Source organism: Mauremys reevesii, linkage group 6, assembly GCF_016161935.1.
Source record: "Mauremys reevesii isolate NIE-2019 linkage group 6, ASM1616193v1, whole genome shotgun sequence".
Taxonomy (NCBI): Eukaryota; Metazoa; Chordata; order Testudines; family Geoemydidae; genus Mauremys; species Mauremys reevesii.
In genome coordinates this window covers 97,025,635-97,049,183 of record NC_052628.1, presented here as the reverse complement: position 1 = coordinate 97,049,183, position 23,549 = coordinate 97,025,635, and the positions used below count along the sequence as shown (strand labels likewise).

The 23,549-nt window shown below is 41.3% G+C and overlaps 1 long non-coding RNA gene across 2 annotated transcripts in view; it reads right to left on the bottom strand.

The window, feature by feature from the left end:
- Positions 1 to 1,355: 1,355 nt before the first annotated feature.
- Positions 1,356 to 23,549, bottom strand: part of LOC120408694 — a 52,337-nt gene continuing 30,143 nt past the window's right edge. Inside the window, exons 1-3 of one of the 2 annotated variants that reach the window (XR_005600891.1) lie at positions 4,454 to 4,552; positions 2,498 to 2,594; positions 1,356 to 1,838 (exon numbers count right to left, since the gene is read on the bottom strand). This is a non-coding gene — a long non-coding RNA (uncharacterized LOC120408694). Of the gene's footprint in view, positions 1,839 to 2,497; positions 2,595 to 4,453; positions 4,553 to 23,549 lie in introns of those variants that run through there. The other variant, XR_005600890.1, reaches the window with a different exon arrangement.

Below are 23,549 nucleotides of genomic sequence, written 5' to 3'. Positions count from 1 at the left end.
GCTAGTGAGTGTGTGGGTGCTCTGTAACTCTGTTTAATAGACTTCAAGCACCTGCATGAGTTCCTGTGTTGCGTCCACTGTTATTAATATGATATCCTTTTGAGAGTAACCAGACATCACAATATAGGAGCACAATGGTGCCTCCTGTAATTGACTGACTGACTACAGTTTTACTTGTTTTGTTCTATACCATGGATGAGAGAAACAAAGGAATATGCCAAAATACTTTTGCAACAAGTGGACATATCTGCCACATAACAGATATAGGGAAAGGGAAAAAAAGGCTTCTCTGGGAATTCATCTAGACAGAGGTCTTTTCTGAAGAGGGCTGGCTAATGGTGAAGAGACCCTACACAAACGTTTTCTTTTCCCACCTGCTAAAGCAGGAAATCACAGTATAGCTCAATTCAAGCTATAGTAGCCCAGGGGAATTGTTGTGAAAAATCTCATCCAGGTGCAGAAGGCTATTCTGTAACCTTCTGTGTCCAGAAGGCTATGAAAACATCACAAGAGTACAGCCCCCTTTGGCTGCCTTCCTTGGTTGCCATAAGGATGACAGTTCCATGGATGTTTTGGAAAAAAAAGTTAAGGAGCTTTGGAATCAGTTTTCATGGATACTTTTTATTTCATAACTCCATCGTAGTTGCTCGTGGTCCCCTATCTGTTTACTTATCAGGGTACAGTTATACTGTACAGATAAATTTGAAGTCCTATCTAAACAAATGGGCCTATGCACACTTAATAGGTACCTATATCAGTCACTCCTCCAAGCCTTGCACTTTGCTTTGTGGATTCCTGTATGGAATAACATCTGCAGGGTCCCATCTCGCACCCACATTCTATGGCCCATGTCACTTCCCTGGGTGACTCCTGATTGCCTGAGATCCTCTGTGATAGGGTGTGGTACCTCCTCCCCATTGCTGGTTTGTTTGACTTCATGAAGCCAGAAGTGAACCGAAGTGCAGGTTTCCAAGCAGGGAGGGAATTTAGGGAATTCAGTATGTGCTGTAGCTCACTGGCATTGGAACCATGCCTTACAACATCCTACAGAGGCCTGATTTTGTTGCTTAAAGGTAGTATATTCTAACCCAGAGAATTCACAGGACTTACTGTTACCTGAAATACCTTTGTGTTCTGGGAGTTTTGCATTGTTTTTCAGGGAGTAAAAATATTTTAAATAGTATGATAGAAATGTTGGCCTTCAAAATTCCAGCTTCCAATGAAATGTGCTTAAATACATTTATGAAGTATTTTCGTTACGCATGGAAACTATATGTATTACCTGATTAAAAATGCCAAGAAAAAATGTAACTTTTTAATTTTTGTTTATATTTTAAAATGTCATGGCCCCACTGGTTTTTCATATTGTCTGAAGGCTTGCTGTGAGAAATCCATTTTGTCCCTGCACCTCACAGACCAATTGGCTGGTAGACTTGAGAGGCTTGTGAAAGCTGCAGGTAAATTAATAGCAGAGAATGTGCCTGAGGACCATGCCTGGCTGCTCCTGAAATCTTTCTGAAGCCTGAATTATTTGTATTAAGATAGGCAGGCACTCAGGCCTCTATGAGTCAATTCTTTGTAACAGTTGCCAATATTTTTATACCTGAGAGAGCTGCTTCATTCTTTATTATTGCTCAAAATCAATACTCCCATTGCCCTCACAAAATGCTATACAAGCATTATTGGCATTTCACTTGGCAGTGAAGGGTATCAACATCAATCTCGCCAACTGCACACTTCACTAACCCTGTTCCACTTCTCTACTGTGTATTTGTATTCCATCTGTGATGCTCTCTTCTGCTTGATTTGAATGGGAATCCTTAGCAGAGCTTCGACACCTAAGATTAGAAAATGGAAAGGCATCATTTAGCCATTGATTAAAACACTTGTGTGCATGTGTGTGTGTTTTGCAGGTTTTGAAGCCTAATGAAATGTCATCTTTTTTTTAAAAAAAATACTACTACTAAAATTAATGTATTTAAAATAATAATAATAGTAATTAATAATCTCCTGACCCAAACTTCAGCTTCTGTTCCAACAAATTGCCATGAGATCGAAGGTGATTTTCAAGGTTTATGAAATTCTTTTAAATTAAGTCTTAATTCACAAACAATCCCACATGCAGAAGAGCAGCGATATATTGCCAAACAAACCAAACATATTGTACACCAGTGTAAAGAGAGACTCTTTTGAATAGCAGCCGCATGTTACTCTAATTGTGTACAGCTGCACCAGTTTGATATGCTAGCTCAGTCACAAAGATTTGCATTCAACATGTAAATTCAGCTTTAAACATGCAATTTCTAGACATCCTCTAAAATGGGAATTGTTCAAGGCATCCTGTCTCCTGCAGAGCTGTGTATCACTATATAATACAGTAGCAGGCATAGTTTGTTCAAATAACGTCAGAACCAAGGCATGCTAGAGTACTGTTAATAAAATAATAATCTCTTCCATGTATCTGCATAACAAACAAACAAACAAAACAACCAACAACCTGCTCTTCTTTCGCTTCCTAGTTACTCCTTAGTATTGAATCCCTGAATATTTTTCCCAGTTGCATGATTATTGTTCAGTTCCCCTCAGGCTGGGATCTAATAAAGAAATATTGAGGTGAGTTATTTTTGCCCCAAAGTGCAGGAAGCTGTTTGAGCAAGGTAGATTTATGTCTATGCACTGAGATTGTAGCCATGTTAATAACATTCAGGAATTTCAGGATTGCATTCAATTTTGTGGGAGACAGAACTATTCATTCCTCCCCAGGAGAGAAATGTTTGAACCCTGCTGTGTCACTTGCAACAATTTTCCAATACCAATGTCTGAACAGAAGAATTTCACTCTGTCCCTTCCTGTTTCGCCTTGTCTCTCTGCCTCTCCCCCCATTCGCCAATTCATCCTAGCCCCACATGAATATATTTTGGGAATGTTTATGGAACGATTACCCTGAAAATGTAGCATCTGGATGCTGAATAATAGTTTTCTTCCTGCATTGTAATAGATTTTGAACTTGTTTGTTTGGGTTTACCTTCCATTCAGAATACTATCCTTGGTGATAAGCAGACCTTCCTTAATAACATAAATGATGACAATGCTCAAGCAAAGCAATTTGCTAGTGTTTGTGTGGAGAGGGAGTTGGATAAACAAAAGGCCGTGGGATACTGGCCCTGGGATTTTGCTTCCTTTTTTATTAATATATGCTATTTGGTGCAGTCTGGATCATTCCAAAGGCAAAATATTTGTTACTAAAAAATATGAACCAAGGATAAAAATGATCCTGGACAGGGATGATTTAGCAGGATGTAGGATGAAATATGAACTCTGTCAGAGGCAGGGAAATCCTTCAGTTAGAATGCTGTCCATTTAAACAGCTCTAAACACTGCTGTAGTTCAAGGAAACAATAGGGTGGGTGTAAACATCTGTCAATATAACTGAAGTATAAGGATAACAGTGAAGGGGGGAATCAATAGATAAAATCTCTTGTATGCATCCCTTGGCTCAAATTTTCAACAGGCTAAAATAGCTATACATTTTACATACTGATTATCTGTGTTTATAATCAGTTACAGCTAGTACATTTATCAAGAGCATAATGATTAATATATATAATTAGAAAATAAATAAATATTATATGTAATAGTATGACTTGCTACTAACCCTCTCCCACAGTCTGTGTTAGCTACTGCAGTGCCATGTAGATAAAGCCCCCCAGAGTTTACGGGTAGATTATTTTCCAGAGAGGCACGTTTATTCTATATCTTAAAATCCATTCTTTGTGTTTGTATATCCAGTGGTCACCAAGAAGGTTAAAGGTTACAACACTTCTAACAAATCACTGCATACTATTTACACTCATCAGCCATTAAACTGGTGGGAAAAGATAGTATATTGCACTGAAATTGCATTTTTTAAGTTGTTAAGCACGAGTGAACCTGATGTACAAGGCGCTGAGTCCCCTCAACTCCCCTCCTAGAGGCATAACATAGAATGATTTAGGAGAAACAAAGAAAAGGGTTTAGAGCCTCAATCTGCTCCCACAGAAGTCAATGGTATTTTGGTGATTTGATTCAGTGGAAGCAGGAGCAGACCTTTGATTAAAATACCCTACGCTCTCATTCTGTATCCCAGACCTCAAAACTCTACAACCGTTCATTCACAGCATCCAAGGTCATGATCCTATGAGTTGCTCAGCACCTCAAAGGAAGTTGTGGACACTCAACACCTCACTAAATCAGGCTCTAGAACAGTAACCATAGCAGGATTTTACATGTGTGTTGAAAATAATAAAGCCCTGTACCGATAATAACACTACTTTTCCTTGGAAATAATTTACTAACAACATGAATGACGATAGGACCTGCTGCTCTTAGTGCTTTAAGCCTGGGACTCCCTTTGATGTCAATAGGAGTGCTGTGCACAGATAGCTTATAGGACTGGGACCTTAATTTAACTCACCTTCATAATATAACTATCCTCCTACATGCTTTAATTCTGTAAGGCACCCATCTGACATGGTCCAGCAGTTCTGGGGGGCAGGAATTAGCAAACAGTTACTGGGGACAAAATAAAAAAAATAGGAGTCTAAAGTTAATATTTGGGCTTCTAAAAGAATGGCCTGGTTTATTAAACCTTTAGCATCTAGCTTCTCTGATAGAAGCCAAGGGAAGTTGCTAAGTGCTGAGCATGTCTGAAACTGAGGCTACTTATTTAAGAGCCTATTTAGGCTCCTGGTTTTTTTTAAATTAATAGCCTGGGATGCTGGAAAGAAATACCTAAAAAGGGGAATTTTTATGCAAAATTGTTAGGTTGACAAAAATACTGCTGCCATCTTTGAGGGTCACTGCTGAGTAACTCTAGAATGGGTTATTTTCTGCTACATTATGATGTTATACTCTTGTTGCCAGAGGATCTCTCTTTAGGAACTTGCCAAAGTGATTACATTGAGTAAACTTTAGTGATTGGTTACATTTGCACTCTCTTGTTTTCCTAGGCTATAGTTCAGACTCCAGGTGCTTTCAGAAGTTTTCATAGGCTACACACAACATTCAGGGAGACCATTAACTGCTTTATGAGATATTTCTTCCTACAACTCAAGAATATACATACACCAGGAGCAAAAGGGATGGTAACGAGCATTCCCTGAAGATGACAACAGTGGGCCCCCCAGTACTTACCCTAGCAGTAGGGGTACAGCTACTGTGCTGGGTTATCAGGACTCAGGAGAGCTAGACCAGATGCACATTTCTTCTGCTGCTCCACCCAGAATCCTCTAGGCTGGAGTGATGGTTGGACTCCCCAAAGGAGTAGTGTTTGGAGCTAGCAGCGCATTGAAGCAAATAGGATAGTTTGCACATCTCAGAATTATTGTTGTTATATGCAGACTCAGGTACTACATACAGACTACACCCAGGTTGTGCTTTCAAGGTTTTCTTTGCAACTGTGTAGGTTAGAAACATACTTTAAAAATATTATTTTGATGAAAGCAGAGATTCTGATGTAATCACATGACTCCCAGAGCTGGGACCTTACATATGGGCCGTTAGTGCCTGTGCCTTAATTAAGCCCTGAAAGGGAATTGAGCACTGATCAGAGAGACCTTCAGAATGAGCTCCCACACCAAGGATAGTGGATCCTCTGAGCCTGGTGCTCTGCTATCCTGAATTTAGAAGACCCTTTCCAACTTGGGGCCTGGATCCTGGTGTTCCTAAGTCCCTGCATTTATCCACCACTGTCTTGGTACACAGTGACTTATGGATCAGTTTGATATGTTGTAAAAGACTTTGGAATTCTTCAGGATGAAAGTCACCATTTAAAAAGCTGCTGCTGTTTTATTTTATTACTGGTCTGTGGAACTTTTATTATTGTGAAATGTATCTGACAATTGAATGCAGTGGACCAGCCATAAGCAGGGGCAACTTCCACTCAAGTCATTAGGACTTCTGCCCATGTATACTAAAACTGAATTTGACCTGGGATGCTTAAATAGGAACACTGTCATCCAAATTGATGCTGTTATTCCATGATTAGGCTAGGTCATTCCAATAATTAAAAGCTTGGTATATGAAACAATTTGGCTTGTTTCATTGTCTTTGCCTCTGACAGGGTTGTCTGATTAGATGCAAATATTTTTTTCCCAAGGGAAGAACTCTCTGATTTGTGACCTGTTTGGCATTAAATCACTACATCTTCTGAGTAATAAGACTTCAATTTCTGAGAGAGAGCTCTGCAGCCAAATGTTGAAACTGTGGTGTCCACACTTTTATTTTCTTCAAGCATGTCACCCAGCTGCACCACTGCCAGTACTTTTTGTTCATTTCATCTTGCTGAGCCTGATTGCTTCCTTGATCCTTTACATCTCACACTACTGCACCAAATTCTTCTCAGGTCTGCAGTTGCTCACTTGCATCATTGCACAGTGCTTGTATAATTCTAATCTCAAAGACCCAGAAAAAAACAACTACTCTGGAGACAGAGACACTACAACAGATGGGAGGGGGGAGGATGTGGTATATTTAAATGCTTGCACTTAGTAAGGGGAATCATGGAGTCAACAACAAAACCCTCAATATGTGGCAGTGGTCAAAGAAGGCAACACACAGTATGGTTGTATAATAGGATGGAAAATAACATAGAGGTGCTAGGGGTGTTATGCCTTGGTGGGATGCCAGTTCAACGGTTAGCTCTAATATTTTATACCTAGAATATTTTAAGCATTTAAAGTACTTTTTTTTTTCCTGGACAAAAGAATGCCCCTTTCTCTGCCCGTCTGTGTCTCCCTCAACCAGGGCCGGCTCCAGGCACCAGTGCAGGAAGCAGGTGCTTGGGGAATCACGTCCAGGTCTTCAGCGGCAATTCAGCGGCAGGTCCCTCTGTCCCTCCTGGAGGGAAGGACCCGCCACCGTATTGCTGCCGAAGAATGAAGTGGCGCGGTAGAGCTGCTGCCAAAGTGCCGCCAATTGCACCTTTATTTTTTTATTTTATTTTTTTGCTTCGCCGCTTGGGGCAGCAAAAAAGCTGCAGCTGGCCCTGCCCTCAACTCTCTGAACCCTTCCTCTACGTCTTCCTTGGTTCATTTCACCTTCCTCTGCATGCCCCTGACCTTGCCTCCCCTGTTTCTATGGTTCCCCTTTCCGTATCAACTTATCTCTTCTTTCACCTACATTTCCTTGCCCTCCCAAACCTGTACTCTCTCTTTTTTTTGTGTGTGTGCGCCTTCCCAGCCTGTATCTGTCCCCCGTTGCCCCAGCAACTTCCACAGGACCTAGGTCTCAAGCCTAAAGACCTGCTTACCTGCAGCCCGCATTTCATGCCAGGCCCCCATCTACCTCCTTAGCCCATGTCCCCAGTTCACCTTCTTGCTGGCTTCCGCTCCCGCTCTATCCCTCCCAGCCTGCTCCACCCTCCTCTTGTCCTCCCACCACATATCACCTCTAGTGCAGCACAGCAGCTGCTGCAGCAAAATCTTGACTCAGCAACCGGCCAGTTTGATATTTATAAACAATTATATTTTAATCACTGCTTTATGTACACGAAGAAAAACAGCTCCGCAAAGCTTTAAAAGTTCCCCAACAGTCCTCTGCAAAAGCACTAATGGGCACGTCCCCTCAGTATGGTCAACAGAACAAATTTAGAGGCTATGAGCTAAAACATTCTGCATATACAATGAGTTTTATACATTAAAGCTGTTACATTTTTGAAATACAGTACCATAACTTTAAAACTCCTTTTCTGATTTCTCCAAGACTTTTCCCAAAAGTGATATGATATGTGAAGTTCATGGGAAAATTGCTTTCTTTTTTTGGGAAACTTGGGGGGATTTTGATGGACAGTTTTCTTCTTCCTTGTTAATTCAGTCAACCCAGGATACTTCTGGAGGATGTATCTTTCTTTAACTTCCTCCAACCCCACATCAGTCCTAAAATATCACCCTTCTCTTCAGTCACAGCCCTGTAAAATCTCCTTTATTTTCCTCTCCCACACCAAAGCAACCTAATTTCTTTTATAAGCTCTTTACTTTGTGAGCATGAGTATTGCAGATGATGTAAATAAGATCCAGCTCAAAAAGAGATGCTGTAGATTGCAAGCAGAGATTATCTTTGAGCTTTCAGAAACCAAACGAAAATGCAGCATGGTAAATTAGGCTTATTTTTCATTTTTGGATTCTTGGTGAAAAGATTAAATGTATCAGTTCGGCTTTATCTGCAAAACATTTCAGAGAGCTCGGTGACCTCCAATCACAGCTATACTTCCTAGGTACAGTGGAGTTGTTGATGAACAGCGGGGAGGCTTGTGAGACCAGGAGACAGACATTTCAGAGGAGCTTGACCTAGGCTATGGCACTCTCACTGCCACAAGAAATAAGAATACCCATGGACTGCATCATTTTCTAGCTTAGGTTTCCAACCAATACATTCTTTATATGCACATTTAGACATGCAACCTCTCGCTCCCCATTCCAATCAACCGATGTCTCCTATTAACTGGTAAGAAAGGGGAAAAAAAAGATTGAATTTGTGATTATTTTTACACACATGCATGCATTTTTTATCTGTCTGTCTGCCTATAATGTGTAGGTTAGACCCTCATATATTATGATGATGGAGGCCATATAAGCCACCTAGAGAGAGAGCAAGCAACTCACTTTTAAACAATAGGGCCAAATTATGCCTCCATTTAAACCTATTTAATTCCACTGATGTAAGAGGTTACATATGTGTTTATTGGGTGAGGACAGAGTTTGGCCCATCATTTTTATTTGCAAGAATATAGACAGTGGATTTATTGTTTTAGCCACTAATCAAATTGTTCCATTTGTAGCAAATTCTAGCCAAAGAACAGAAAAATTCAACTAAATAAAGAGTGATTTTAAAAAAAAATCCCTTCATAACGCACTGAGGTGTGTGGGGATCCAGTATCGTATGTGTGTGTTATAGTGGTTAATACTGAATCCCTGTTTCACATACATGAGGGAATGAGAGAGAGGTCTCGCCTTGTAATCAAGCTGTCTTGTGTTTGGATTTCTTAGGCAATGATCCTTCTTTCTGACATACGAAAAAGAGAGTCTAATGCAAACATGCAAGAGGAGGAGGTAACAGTTTACTTTTGTTCTAGCTTTTCGTCGGCAGTGCTATTACAACCACTAATTTCATATTTGTAGAATGAAGTGTATTGATTCAAGAGTGAAATTCTTTCTGCTTGCATGCTATAATATAAGTCCCACTCATGTTGTCATAGCTTAACATGAAATGAAATAGGAGGAAGGGGAGGGAAAAGGAGAGATGAGACACATGGTGACATAATTTGCAGCTAGCTCAGCACTCATCTTGAAATGATTTGGTGCTCAGGCTATTCAATAAGCATGAGAAGGATAATAATCAGCCTTTGTTTTTAGATTCCTTTGAGCTTTATTGTAGAATAATTTAATTAAAATACATTTTATTGCCATTTTACTGTCTCTGTCTGCTCTCCTTACTGCTGTAATTTCCTGAAAAGGAGATGTATGACATCCTGTGGGCATCCGTGGTAGCTTTTCAATCATCAATTCATGTTCTCTGCTATTATTTTCATTTTGGGGAAAGGATGATTTTTTTCCTTCACAAAAATGAATGGTTTGATTATCTGATGCAGAACTAGGAAAATTAAAACCTTCTTTCTTTTCTGGACATACTGGGGTCAAAGTGCAGACCTGGAGGGGCTAATGATGGAAAATCTCATACATAGAAGTTTTGTTGAACTATTTGTCTAGAGAGGAGGGTTGGTCTCACGACTGGGACTCAGGAGACTTAGATTCAATTCCCAGTGCTACCACAGGCTTGCTGTGTGATTTTGGGCAAGTTGCTTGTTCCAGCAGTGCTCCATTTATGAAATGAAGATACCCTTCTCCCCACTTTTTCTTTGTCTTGTCCATTTAGCTCTTCCAGGTAGGGGACAGTCTCTTACTCCATGTATACACAGTGCCTAGGACAGTTGGGCTTAGTTGATGCTTTTATACATTACTGTAATATAATAATACTCATCTTTCTATCCAGTTACTTACAAGGGCTTTGTCACCCTAGTATGTGAGCTACCCTCTCTGTATTTCTGTACATGATGATTGTGACATTTTTCACTTTCTTGATGAATATAGAAGCTCCTCAGTGCAAAGTTGTCACAGGGGCGAAAACTGTGTTTTTATGCAAGGCTCCAGCTTGCAACCCAAGCTAGCCAAAAAGTGTTTTTGTTTGGTCTTTTCACAAAACTGATGGGAAAGCCAGTACCTGCCAATTTCACTTTACGTGGGAAGCTTCCTGCTCAGCTTGCATCTGATGCTAAGCTGCTAAATTCTTTGCAATGGGCTGAGTTTCACAGAAAGTAATGTTCACAGTGTGGCAGCTCCTACTGAGATGCCAAGTCAAAGGAGCTGAAAAGCATGTTTGACTAACTCACGCCAGACAGAGCTGAGGTGTATAATGAAAGTTGGAATGGGTCTTCTTCAATGGAAATCAATATATTATTTATTAATAAAATATCCATCAAGTTGTCTTATTTAATTTGCATGAGAGCACACTCTGCCAGCAGAATGTATGGTATTTGCATTGTTCAGTTATCACCACGATTTTCAGTGATGCAGAATAATAAATAAAAGCACATGGTCAATAAATGCATCTGAAATGGACTAATTTAAACAGGCCAGCTTGAGAAACTTTTCAAAATTATGTCGCCCACCCGTAAATCATGTGACTTCTTAAATATGCAAATCAGGCTGTCACAAAGCCTGGTCAGTGGTCCCCTGCCAGCTGATGATAGAACAACTAGCTTTTGTCTTTTTCAGGGAACACAGAATTCATTGTATTCTTTCAGATTTCTTTAAAGGGCTTTGAGAAGCTCTGGAAGATGAGTGCCATTAGTAGGTATTACATCACTAGCTTTTTGGCACTAGCAAGTTTACTTTTTATTATGAGGTGAAATATATGCAAAATTGTGGGACTATTGGTGCCACCATATCTTAAAATGACACAGTTAATGCATTGCTGGGATGATTAGTGGCCTTAGTGATATTTAAATTTTATTGTTAAAGTTTAATAGTTTGGCTTTGCAAAATATATTCTATACAACTAGTGCCTGATTATATGAGGTGCTGAGCACCAAGAGACCCCGCTGATTTCATTTGGAGGAGTTGTGCTCAGCACTTTTAAAAATCAGATCTATAACTTTTATGATGAGTATTATGGTGCATCAGAACACAAAAATTAACATTATATATTTTGATGTGTAGCGCCACAAGATCAAGAAGGAGAAGAGCCACTTGAGGCAAAAATGTGCCTGTGGCAGTGACTCTCCTTTCCTTATTTTGTCTTCTGTATGATTACTTGCTTTAAACTGTCTATTCTGATGGCAGCATTTGCACATATTTTGTGCCCTCATTTGGACATGGAGGATATTAAATACCTGCTAGCAGCTTGCCAGTGTTAAGGTCATTAGGATCCCATCACCATAGGATACCAGCCATAATCCCAATAAAAGAATGTCGATCAGACTGATGAATGACAGGTGATAAGTTTGGAAAAAACACTGACCTTTTGACATGTAGAAATAAAACATCTATTGTGTGTTTGGAATCCAGGTTAATGATTACTCTCCTGTCCGCACCTCCTCTTTTTCCCTTGGTGGCAAGTTGTTGTTGTGCAGGAGTCTGAGGCCTACTGTGCCATTGGCATAGTAGCTGAAATATTCTGCTCTTGTAATGAGGCTGCAGGTCAAATCTGGTATCCTTAAATACTGATCCCGTTTTCTTACACACAGCAGTTAATGCTCTTTGAAAATAACAAGCTACAGATGCAAGATCCGTTCTATTTGAAGGTTTTAAAATGTCTTTTTGTCTGATAAAAAGACTTTTAAAGTATTTCCTCTGCAAAGCTAAGACTTGTGGAACAACTGTTGCTCAAGAGCACTCCTGCAAAAGCTGCTTATGCACCTCTGATAATGATCAGCATTTTGGAAATCAAATTACAGGGAAGTTTTGGTTTGCCAGGAGTTGATGGGGAGAAAACACGCACATTGCCCACAAACATTACAAGCAGGGATATTTCTAGTGCCTGAAAAGATCCAGGCTTAAGCCTGAGGCTAAGAACATTAATAGGCAGAGAATCTGCTGCCACCTGCTTCAAATCATTTCTGCCTGGAGTGTGAAGAAATAGTTTTATGGGCAGACATTGCAACATAAATAGAAAGAAACATGAAACGAAGTTCTGACCACTTCTTATTGTTAAAGAATATGCCACTTTTTGTAAGAAGGGGATGTTAACCCTTGTGTTCTGGCCAAAATCTGATTTGTGCAATCACTATTCATTAGAAATAACATTGGTCAACATTAAATAACAATTTTTGCCTCATTTTGGTTAGTGAATTGTTAACATATTGATCCTGATTTCCTTTTGATATGTTTAGTATTTGTAACAATAGTCTGAATAGTTCAGCTGACTATGGGTTGTTCACAAATTTTTCTTTTTGACTATTTGCAATTCACATAGTGTAGTTGGTTACCTAAGTCACATGGTATTGGTTCTGCTCCTTGACTAGGTTACTGAAAGTTTTAAAGCAGGATAATGAATAATGCTTTTTGCACTAGAAATGTTCAGATGAATAATCACTCATGCCACAATTCGTGGCACCTTGGAGCTCTGCAAATATTTTCACCAATATGTGTCAATTATCTGAATACTCGAGCCTAATGACAATTTTGGCCCTACAAAATATAGTGAAGTGAACCAGGTGCTTTTGCGTGTGTGACAATATTCAAGAATATGTTTTTCCTATTGTACCAGCTTCTTAAATCACATTCTGAATATTTTGCGATTCTAGGACAGAGCTTCAGCTATGTGAATCCATTTTACCCACTGGTTTTGGTGGTAGATGTGTAATTTTGGTTGTTTTTTTTTTTTAATGGAGGGATATCTAGGAGAAATTCTTCCTGCATCTTTTCTGTTGAATTTGTCTATTTCAGGCAGACGCTGCTGGTTTGCATCATTGCTACAAAGGTCATTGGCCAAGCTGCTTAAAGGCCTGACTAAAAGCCCAGTGAAGCCCATGGGATTCTTTCCAGTGACTTCAATGGACTTTGGATCTGGTCCTAAGTGCAGAGTAATCTACTGCTCTGTGCTACTGCATATGTGGCTTGTTGCAGAGTATGTTGGTCCAGCATGATTTTGTTCTCTTGATTGGCTGGTGCCTTTTTTAAACTTTTGCTCTTGTAGCCTTGTGGGGGTCGGCTTTCAAAAGTGCTTAGAGTTTAGTCATCCAACTCCCATTGACTTTAATGACTAACTACCTTAGGCACTTCTGAAAATTCCATCCTTAGGATGTCTACACTGCGATTAGAAACCCGTGGCTGGCTCATGCCAGCTGACTCAGGCTCGCAGGGCTCTGGCTAAGGGGCTGTTTAAATGTGGTGTAGACTTTCAGGGTTGGGCTGAAGTCTCAGCTCTGGGACCCTTTCACCTTGCAGCATCCCAGAGCCTGGGTTCCAGCCCAAGTCAAATGTCTACACCACAACTAAACAGCCCCTTTCCCTGAGCCTGAGTCAGCTGCCACGGGCCAGTCACAGGTTTTTAATTGCAGTGTAGATGTACCCTCAGTGTTTTGTTGCTGCTGTTGCTTGGTTGTATTGAGTGCTGCTGCTTGATTCCTCTCCCTGCCTCTTTCTCTCTCCTGCATTTTGTGTATGTGTGCTGCAGCGAGAGGGGAGGAGCAAGTTTATCCTTCCCTTAGGCATCCTCTTGAACTGTCATTCTCTCACTGGTTTTATTTCTCCTGTTTTTTCCTTTACTTTGTTTGTTGTTTTGTCTCTCCCCCACACCTGCTTGTAGATGTTACGGTTAATTTTAATATTCCTGCTATGCCCTTTTCTGCACTAGATGGAGCTCTTTCGAATTTATGGTTTATCTGACAGTGTATTGATGCCAATGCCTGCACTATTGCGGTTGCCTTCTTCAGCACAGACCCCACTGATCTTGGTGCCACCGTAATGAAGGCCTTGCTGCAGTACCCTTTGGTGGTACAGTAGAGCAACATTGAGTTGGAGGGTAAGCCAGTACGTGCAGAAGGGGTGTTCTCCTTAAGCAGAGAATGTTCTTCCACTTTGAACAGTAGTTGTAGCTGTTATGTGGAGGAAAAAATGAGAATTCTGTCGCATTTTCTTATTTTCTGTGTCATGAGGCTCCATGGTAGCTGAAATTGCCCAGTGGTTGCCTGGCTGGATTTTGTTTTAAACATTGTTGGGGTTCATGGCTCTGCTTATTTTTCCTGGTTGTAGGACCTGTAGCCTGGTGGAAAAAAATCCTCAGCTACACCAGGTTCTCTTTAGTACTGCATGGAAGATAGAGAGAGGTGTTGAAACAAAGCTCACACCACCTTCACCCACTTATCTAGAACAGGATGTCAAAGTACAGCATTTATATTCAGAGGAGACTACTGGTGCTATACCTACTGGTCTTAGCTTCTGAGGATTCCTGGATAGTAACTCACATCCAGATGACTTAACCAGGTTAATCAGGACAAAGAAAGCAGAGCCCCTTTCCTTGTCATCTTCATTGTCCTCCTGAGGAAGCATCTGTCCTATCAGTGACTATGTAATGGCCTCCATTCTCCTGACCCAACTCATGCAGCACCTCATAGCCCAACAATGGATGAGGCAGGAGTATCTCTGTCAACAAGCATTGACACTGGTTGCACCAAGAACCTCATTATTGGTGGCACTACGATCCTGGCATCAAGATCAGTGGGCTCTGTGCTGAAGATAACTGCCATAGTGCAGGCATTGACATCAGTGCAGAGTGCCCCTATGTATATAAAATCTGCTCTATTTTACAGCATTCTCAGATGTGCTAAGTGTTTTACACAACTAGTAAAGGATAAATGCCTTCCCTGCAGTGCTCATAGTCTGGAATATAGACATGACAGCAAGTGATGGTAATAGGCAAAGAGAGTTGATTCCTCAGTTCTGTCTCACTCACACCTGGAGTGTGTGTTTTGGGTTTTTTTTTTTTTTTTTTTAAAGCCTGAACTCCTTTCTTGTAGGTAACATGTTGAAGGTGAGTTGTTAGGAGGAATTAACTCAGGAAAAGACGTGTAAGCTGGGTAAGGAGGGGTTGGGAAGAATAGTACACCATCTGTAAGCCTTTAGGCTGGACCTTAAAATCTTTTTTTAGTACCACTTAGTTTTTCAAACCAGATGCCACCAATAGGGGTATATGAGAGTTTCTGAAGACATGAGGCAAAGTAGCAGGTATAAGTGATACCCAGAGCAACAGGTCATGACTGTAACCTAGTTTGTTGACACAATGGACTTAGAAATAGGGTCAACCAAAGGAGGGGCAAAGATGAAATCCTGAACCAAGAGAGCAATTCTTTATAGCTATAATCTGTTTCTGTGGGGAGGGATAGCTCAGTGGTTTGAGCATTGGCCTGCTAAATCTTGGGTTGTGAGTTCAATCCTGAGGAGGCCATTTAGGGAAATGGGGCAAAAATCTGTCTAGGGATTGGTCCTGCTTTGAGCAGGGGGTTGAACTAGATGATCTCCTGAGGTCCCTTCCAACCCTGATAATCTATGATTCTGGCTAAATGTGGGGGAGAAAGACTAACAGTCTCGGTGCAAGAGGTTGGCAATCTTTACTATTAAAACCAGAGGAAGTAAAAAGGCTGCCGAGCACGTGTGTTTATTTAAATCCTCCTGTGGTCCAGAGCACTGAAGAAGGAAAAAAATGTTTAATGTAGTTTCTGCTAGGCCAGTGCTAATTGTTCCCAAGGCAGGAGAATAACCCTTTTTCATGTTCCTGTCACGCACTTTATCCAGGTAAACTGTATCCACAGGTGCTGAGGCAATTTTCACTGCGGGGTTCTCCTGTGCAGAGACTGCACAATTAGTGTAAACTGGGGATTACACTGTCATGTGAACAGATGGACATTAGGCATTGCCCAAGTCAGCCTAATATTATATTTATAAGCTGCTGCTGTAGTGATCCAGGATGAATACACTGAAATCTCCCAACAAGTTAGCTTGAGGAGCTGTAACTTTACCTTAAATGCATGTGGCTCCGAGTCAGTGGAACTCTGGGTTAAAGTCTCACCATTCTTTCCATACTGTCCTAATAACTTGCTTGTGTGCTGACACTAATCATCATCATCTCTAAGTAGTATTGATCTTTTAATGTCTGCCAGTCAACTTCATACAACATATACTGTCACCACAAAGCCTTCTGTTAGGAAGCTTTATCTGAAAATAAGGCTATTAGCAGCTAGTTTTAAATTCTGTCAAAGTCTAGTTCCCACTTCCTAATGCACAGTCTTCTATATAATGTCTGATTATCACTCTCAAGTCCCAGGAACATGAATATATCCCCAGGGAAAAGGGGGAGAGAAAAATGTTGTATAATCAACATACAATATTTTTTTTTCTCTTTCTTTCTCTGATTTTTGTTTTGCAGTTATTTCCTTACAGTATCTTGATGGCAAAAAGGTATTGCCTAATGGAGGCTGCAAGAAAATTATCTAGACAAAATTGCTGCCATTCTTTATAAAGGGGACAGGAAGGATGGAAGCTCTTTTTTTCAGAACTAGGGCTTTGGAAGAGAATGTCAGATCCCTGGAGAAATATCATTTCCCCTAATTCATGTATTTTATTTGTAGCTCCTACATCTGAATATGTTTTTCTTCAGACTAGAGATTTATAAGTGAATTATCCCCTTGCTGAAAACCACACACCACATGCATATTTTGCTGTGATACCTAGTTACCATTTAATATCTTTTTGGATAACCAGGGTCTAATTCTTCTCTGATTTTTGTACCAATTTTATGTTGCTGCAATTCCATTGCCTTCAACTAAGTTATTCTTGATTTACACTGAAAGTAAAAGTGAGATTAGAATTATGCCCCATTTTTTCAACCAATACAGTCTCCTTGAAAGTTAGAGAATGTGTCAAATTATTTATTCAGTTCAGCCAAGCTAGATTCCCAACTGAGTGAGTTAACACTTAACTTTCAAGTCTGGTAGGTAACTTTTTGGAAAATTGCAATATCCCAATGAATTTGCTTGTTAGGAAATACATGACAAGAGGAAATATTGCAAACAATCACTGTAGTTACTGTAGCAATGAAAGCACAAACAGATTCATTGCTGCTATCTGACATTTTCCTCTCTTTGTTCAAAAGTGCCTATTATCTATTTGGCAGTGTCTACATTCATTGGAATCTATTTGATTTGCTTGTATTTTGGCTCCAGTTACAATTAATGATTGAGATTTGTCAAAGCCAGCAAGGGTATTTATATACACAATTCCCATTGAAATTAATGAGCTATGTGGCTAAATCTCCAGCTTGGCTTTGAAAATCATAACCATGATTTTTAATGGATTAAACTTCACGCTTATACAGCATACATTATTTCATGCTGAGTCTTTACCTACAGGACACTCCAGCTGCGATTGCTTTCCAGAAATCCCACCAAGGTTTCTACAGTCCACTTGTAGCTGGAATTTGCACTCCCATTGTGATCAGCATGGGGTGACCATATGTCCCGTTTGGGCCAGGACAGTCCCCTTTTTAAGCCCTTTCCTGGATGTCCCAATTTCTGTCTGTCTGTCTTTCGCAAAAAGGAGCATTTGTCCCATTTGCTCTTGCCAACTGATCATCACTTTGCCCCAAAATGGGGCGCATGGAGGAAAGTTTTTGCGGGGCAAGTGACGATGCCAGACACTGGGCCTTGGGCTGTCAGCTCCGGCCCTGGGCGGCAGGCCTCAAGTCAGCCCTGTGTCGGGGGGAGGGGCTCAGGTGAGCCCCACACCGGGGGATGGGGCTTCAGTCCCAGCCCTGGGTGTTGGGGGAGAGGGGCCTTGGCCAAGCCCCCCTGGCGTGTGTGGGGGCCTCAGACTGCCAGCCCCGAGCGGCGGGCTCAGGTGAGCCCCATGCATGGGAGTTTGGGGGGAGAGGAGGAGTGGGGCCAGCCCCAGGCTGTATCCCATTTTCCCTTTGGGAAATAAGGTCACCCTAGATCAGTGTGGCTAATGCTGGAAATCAAGGAAACGTATCAAGCACTTTGACAACTGGAGGTTTGGATAGAAGCCAATCCCAAGCCAAACTTGAGGCTCAGGCCTATACTGAGAATTCTTCTTTAATTTCTACTGAAAGCATTGACTAATCCTCAGCACCTTTGTGATGGGTTTGGTGCTGGGTAAATACTTTATTTTATGAATGGGGAAATTAAAGTACAGAAGTAACTTATCAAGGTCACAGAGTTGGTGTTAACATGGGTGTGACAGGTTCCCCCCAGGTGCCACTTGGAACTGGGGTACTGCTGAGCCCTCTGACCCACCAGTGTGGGCTCCCTCTCAGGCGGTGCTGCTCTGACAGACTGCAGACACGCTCCTGGTCTTGCACGTCCACAAGCATTCACACAGGTAAAGACACACCCAGCTGCAGTTACATGCAGGCTCTCTGAATAGCCACTGCATGTGAACCAACAATAGACAGGCTACAGCCAAAATACCCACCAGCTTCCTGGCCTAGGACCCCAGAGCAGTACCCTCCTGTGCTGGCCCAAACCCTAACCACTATGAATTCATTATCCAGTTTGCCTCCCCCTCAATGTGGAGAGGAATATGCAACAGCCCCTGCCTCTTGAGCTAAGATTTCCAGGCACTTCACTCCAAGCTCACTGGTTTAGATTAAAACATAAAATTTAATAATTGGAGATATACCAATCTCCTAGAACTGGAAGGGACCTTGAAAGGTCATTGAGTCCAGCCCCCTGCCTTCACTAGCAGGACCAAGTACTGATTTTTGCCCCAGATCCCTAAGTGGCCCCCTCAAGGATTGAACTCACAACCCTGGGTTTAGCGGGCCAATGCTCAAACCACTGAGCTATCCCTTCACCCCCAAGTTTATTAACTACAAAAATAGATTGGAGTTGATTATAAGTGATAGCAAACAGATCAAAGCAGATTACCTAGTAAATAACCAAACCTGCATACTAAGCTGGTAGATGCTATTACTCTCTTTCCCAGGGCTGCCCGGGGCCCCCAGAAAACTCTCGCGGGGCCCGGGCCCACCGGAGCTGCTTCTGCTCCAGGTCTTCGGCAGCAATTCGGCGGCAGGGGGTCCTTCCGCTCCAGGACCCACCGCCAAAGTGCTGGGTCTTCGGTGGCAATTCGGCAGCGGGGGTCTTCGGGGCACCCCCGGCCGCCAAATTACTGCCAAAGCGGGGGCCCCCCGCCGCCGAAGACCCCAGGCCCCCTGAATCCTCTGGGCGGCCCTGCTCTTTCCCTTCCCAGCTGTTACATACTACATACTAGAAAGATCAAATTTGAATTAACAGTCTCACCCTAATTACTAATACAAACAGGCTGCAGATTCTTAAGGCACAAGCTACACTTGCTTTGCAGCTTGGAATCCCCAGGTCTTTCATACGCGGGCTAGAAATCCCTTTAGCCTGGGTTCAACACTTCCCCCAGTTCAGTCTTTGTTCCTCAGGTGTGCCCAGGAGTTCTCTTGTGGGGAGTGAAGAACCCCAGATGATGGCACTCCCTGCCTTATATAGCTTTGTTTCAAAACTTAGTTCCCAGACTAGTTTGTGGAAAAATACTGACATCCAAAGATGGAGTCCAGAGACATGTGGTCTGGTCACATGTCCTTGTAGAGTGATAGCAGCCATTGCTTATCGGCTGGCCAAAATAACCACAGGAAGGTTAAGCTATTCCACAATTCATTGTCTTTGCTGATGGACTTCATTGTTGTACCTGAAAAGCTGGCTGTGGGTATTTTCCAGAGTAAGCCCATTTGAATTACAGATCCCTAGTCAATATTCAGAACTTCAGATACAAAAATGATACATGCAAACGAATAAGATAATCATAGTCAGCAAATCATAACTTTTCCAATGACACCTTACATGATCCGTCTTGTATAAAATACATCATAATTATGCTATAAACATTATCATTAAAATATCACTGTGAAGACTATGGGATGCAGTGTCACAATGGGATTAGAATTCAGGACTCCCTGCCTCCAATCATGTGCTCAGTTCATTAGATAGTTTCCCCCTTTATTTTATCTCCAACTCTGTCCGTCAAACATTTCAGCCATTCCCTAATTTTTGTAGGCCTGGCAGACAGTGTTGTTATGTTGGATCATAATGTTGTGTTGCAAAGCAAATGGCAGTGAATCATGCTGCTGGACTCTGGAACTTGGAGAAGAGCCTGGGTTTGAGATGGGGGAGGCACCAAAGTAAGAGCCGTATTCTGGCAAAAGAGCGATTCTGCATGTGATTCCTTCCGAAATACTACGGTCACACCCATATCTGAACACACAATATAGTGCTTACAGGTCTGTGCAACCGCATTAAAAATGTTGACCGAGACCAGAAATGAGAACTCATGAGTTCTGCAGCTGTTTTGAGAGCGAAATCAACAGGAAAGCTAAAAGCTGGTAGATGCTCTCTCTCTTTCCCTTCCCAGCTGTTACGCCTATGCTTTATGATAAGGACTCCTTTCCAAACTTCTTCAGGATCACCCACTCCTAATCTACAGAAATCTTTGTATTTTTGGATTTACTGCAGGAATTGCTTTAAGCTAATGTACAGTATCTCCCCCCCCAACCCCAGCCATTTGTTTCTTTATCAGGTCTGAGAGTAGTTAACTTGATGAGATTACATGTCAAGCTCAGAGGCCATTCCAAGTGCACTAGCATCAATATGAGAGCAGCCCAAAATATGGAGCTCTCGCACTAATTAAAAAAACACACCAATTTCTTGCATCAAATTCCCTAATTACTCTCAGGCTTTCTTAGAGATCTCCTGGGGAATACCTGCTCTGTATGCATGTGTGTATGTAAGGGGAAGGTAGAGAGGCATAGGAGGCCCTGAGATGGAAATCTAATAAATGAAAAGGTCTAACATGATCTGAGATACCAGGCCCATTTGTAAGGCCTGGCAAGCTGACTTCATTACTGGCTGCCTCGGGTTATCAGGGGAGACAGTGACAGATCATTTTGTAGGGCCTGGAGGGAGCCAGATCTGTCTGCCTAGAAAAACAAATAAATCCAGGCCTGAGACGGAGGTTAAAAAAGATTTACAAGGCTCACTGATGCATGTGCCCCTCTCAGAGTGGATTTTGGCTGCTAGCCATGGGAAGCTACCCCAACTGTTTCACATATCCTGCAATCTGCAAGGCAAGTAAACTGCTTGCTTCTGATTGCAGGGAGTTTTCCTTTCTTTAGCAGTGTCTGGGAGGAAAATGGACAACAAACCACACAGGCACAACAAAAAAGAAGGGGTGGGGGGAGAATGAGGAGTGTTTTACTGGAAGATCTTATAAAACAAAGCATAAATCTTTTGACGTCTGACCTTTTCACTCCCACGTTTCCAAGGGCAGGTTGAATAAAGCAAAACTCATCAGGCTGCTGAAAGAGTAATGTCCTTCATTTTGCATAAAACAAAAAGGCAACCTGCTTTTCAAACCAAAGTGGGGGAGGGGGGAGAAAGCCCACAGAGAATTGTTACTGTTTAATAACAAACCACTTGAAACCCACTTGATTTATTAGAAATTAAAATGTATCTCTTGCTCATCAAAAGGCTTTTTATTTAACCTTTAGCCTTTCCTGTCTTTCCTCAGAGGAGAGATTAGTTGCTGATACATTTAGAATTAGTGGAAAAGGTCAAAAGAAAGGTCTAATAATGGTCATCCTCCCTCATATAATTGAAGGTCTCTCCCCTTCCCCTTTCCCCCCCCAAAGGTAATAAAACAGCCACTCAGACAGCAAAATTGCAATGCTTACGATGCTTTAGGGGTTACTTAGAGTTTTATTTAACCCTTTGCTGCTGGGTTTTTTTCTTTGTGACCTTCAACCATTTTCCATAAACATTGTTATCCTCTATGTGAGGTTGAGCTCAGCAACACAATTAGCAAGTGATAATAGCTGGACTCACTTGACATGTTCAGCAGTAATTCAGTGGATGAAGTGCCTCATTACAACTATAAAAATGACCCATAGCTTCCGTAAACCCTGAGAAGTACATGCATTATGCTGTTTAACTAAGATGGTGACTGCAACTTGAAACCCATACATCTCTATTTATTGCATACTGCTCCTTTCCAGTTTTTGAGATAGCACCCATTTTTTTCCCTTAGTGTTGTTGCAGCCTGTTTTGGAGATACGCACACAATACTCTCTTTCATGAGTCTTATCCTTTGTTCTTTCTGGTTTGGTGTATGTTAGATTAAGGAGAACAATATTTTAGACTGAAAGTATGTGTTTTGCTCTTAAATATTGACACACATGACTGAAGTGTTGTTTTTTTCTGTAGTGGATTAATGCTCATGTTTGGTTTTCAGGAACAAATGGGAAGCGTTGGTTGGCATAAAGAGGAAGTTATAATATCACTATATGGAAAAAATAGAGGTATAATCTCTGAAAAAGTGATTTCTGCAAAAGAACAACAGATCTTCAAACTCCTTTGGTGAATTCTTAGTTATCTTGGTTTTCTTAGGAGATTGTGTTTGTTTTTTGTTAACAAGGAAGCTTTAAAGAAACAAAAATAAACACAAGATAGCTACAGATTCTATACTCCTTGAGGTAGGGACTGCCTTTTTGTATTATGTTTTATAAAACAACTATTTCTTTGTCACTGACTGGGGCTTCTAGGCACTACCAAAATACCACTAATAATAATGCAGCTGGTATAGAACTGGATTGAAAGACTTGCAGAAATGTCAGTTGGGTCTCTCTTTGAAAAGGGAGGTGGTCTGTTCTCCTTCTTCTCTTCTGCTCTTCCTCCTTCCACTGCTCTAGGCTGTTTGCTCAGTTACAGAGCCTGTCTTATGACAGGAATGACACTTCCAAGACACACATCTTTGGTAATAAAATGCAGGACCACAAAATCTCAAGTGTAAGGAGCAAACTCCATAGATTATGATCTTAAAAAGCAACCCATTCCTAGATATTATCAAGAGCATGCTCTACAGATCAGAAATTGCTACACTTACCTTTACATGCTACTGCCCTACAAGCAAATAGTGTGCATGTTAAGTCTATCAGACTCTTGAAAGAGCTGTGTAATTCCCATCCCCTTATTGCCACAGAAATTTTGGAATGTGCAAAAATATTAGATGCTGTAAGAACATGGTACAGTGATGTGCTAGTGACCTAACTAAAGGACTTGGATCTAGGAACTCTGAAATGCAGGATGAAATTTCAAACGAATAATCTTTCATGTTGAAATTCCTCAGTTTGGGGATTCTCTAACATTGTCTCAATGTCACATTGCAGTCCCAACTAACCTGCACTGTACACAAATAGTCTATTAGGGCCTGAGCCAAAACACATTGAAGACAATGAGAATATTTCCCCAACGGGCTTTTTGTCTGTCCATTAATGCCTACTTTGGAGTGGCTTATTGTTATATTTCCTAAAATAAGAGACCTCTTTAACAAATTCCTGTTCACAGAATTTATCTAATGAAAGAATAGAAATTTGGCACAGTGACTGAGATCATACAGCTTATTGTACTGTAAGGTAATTTG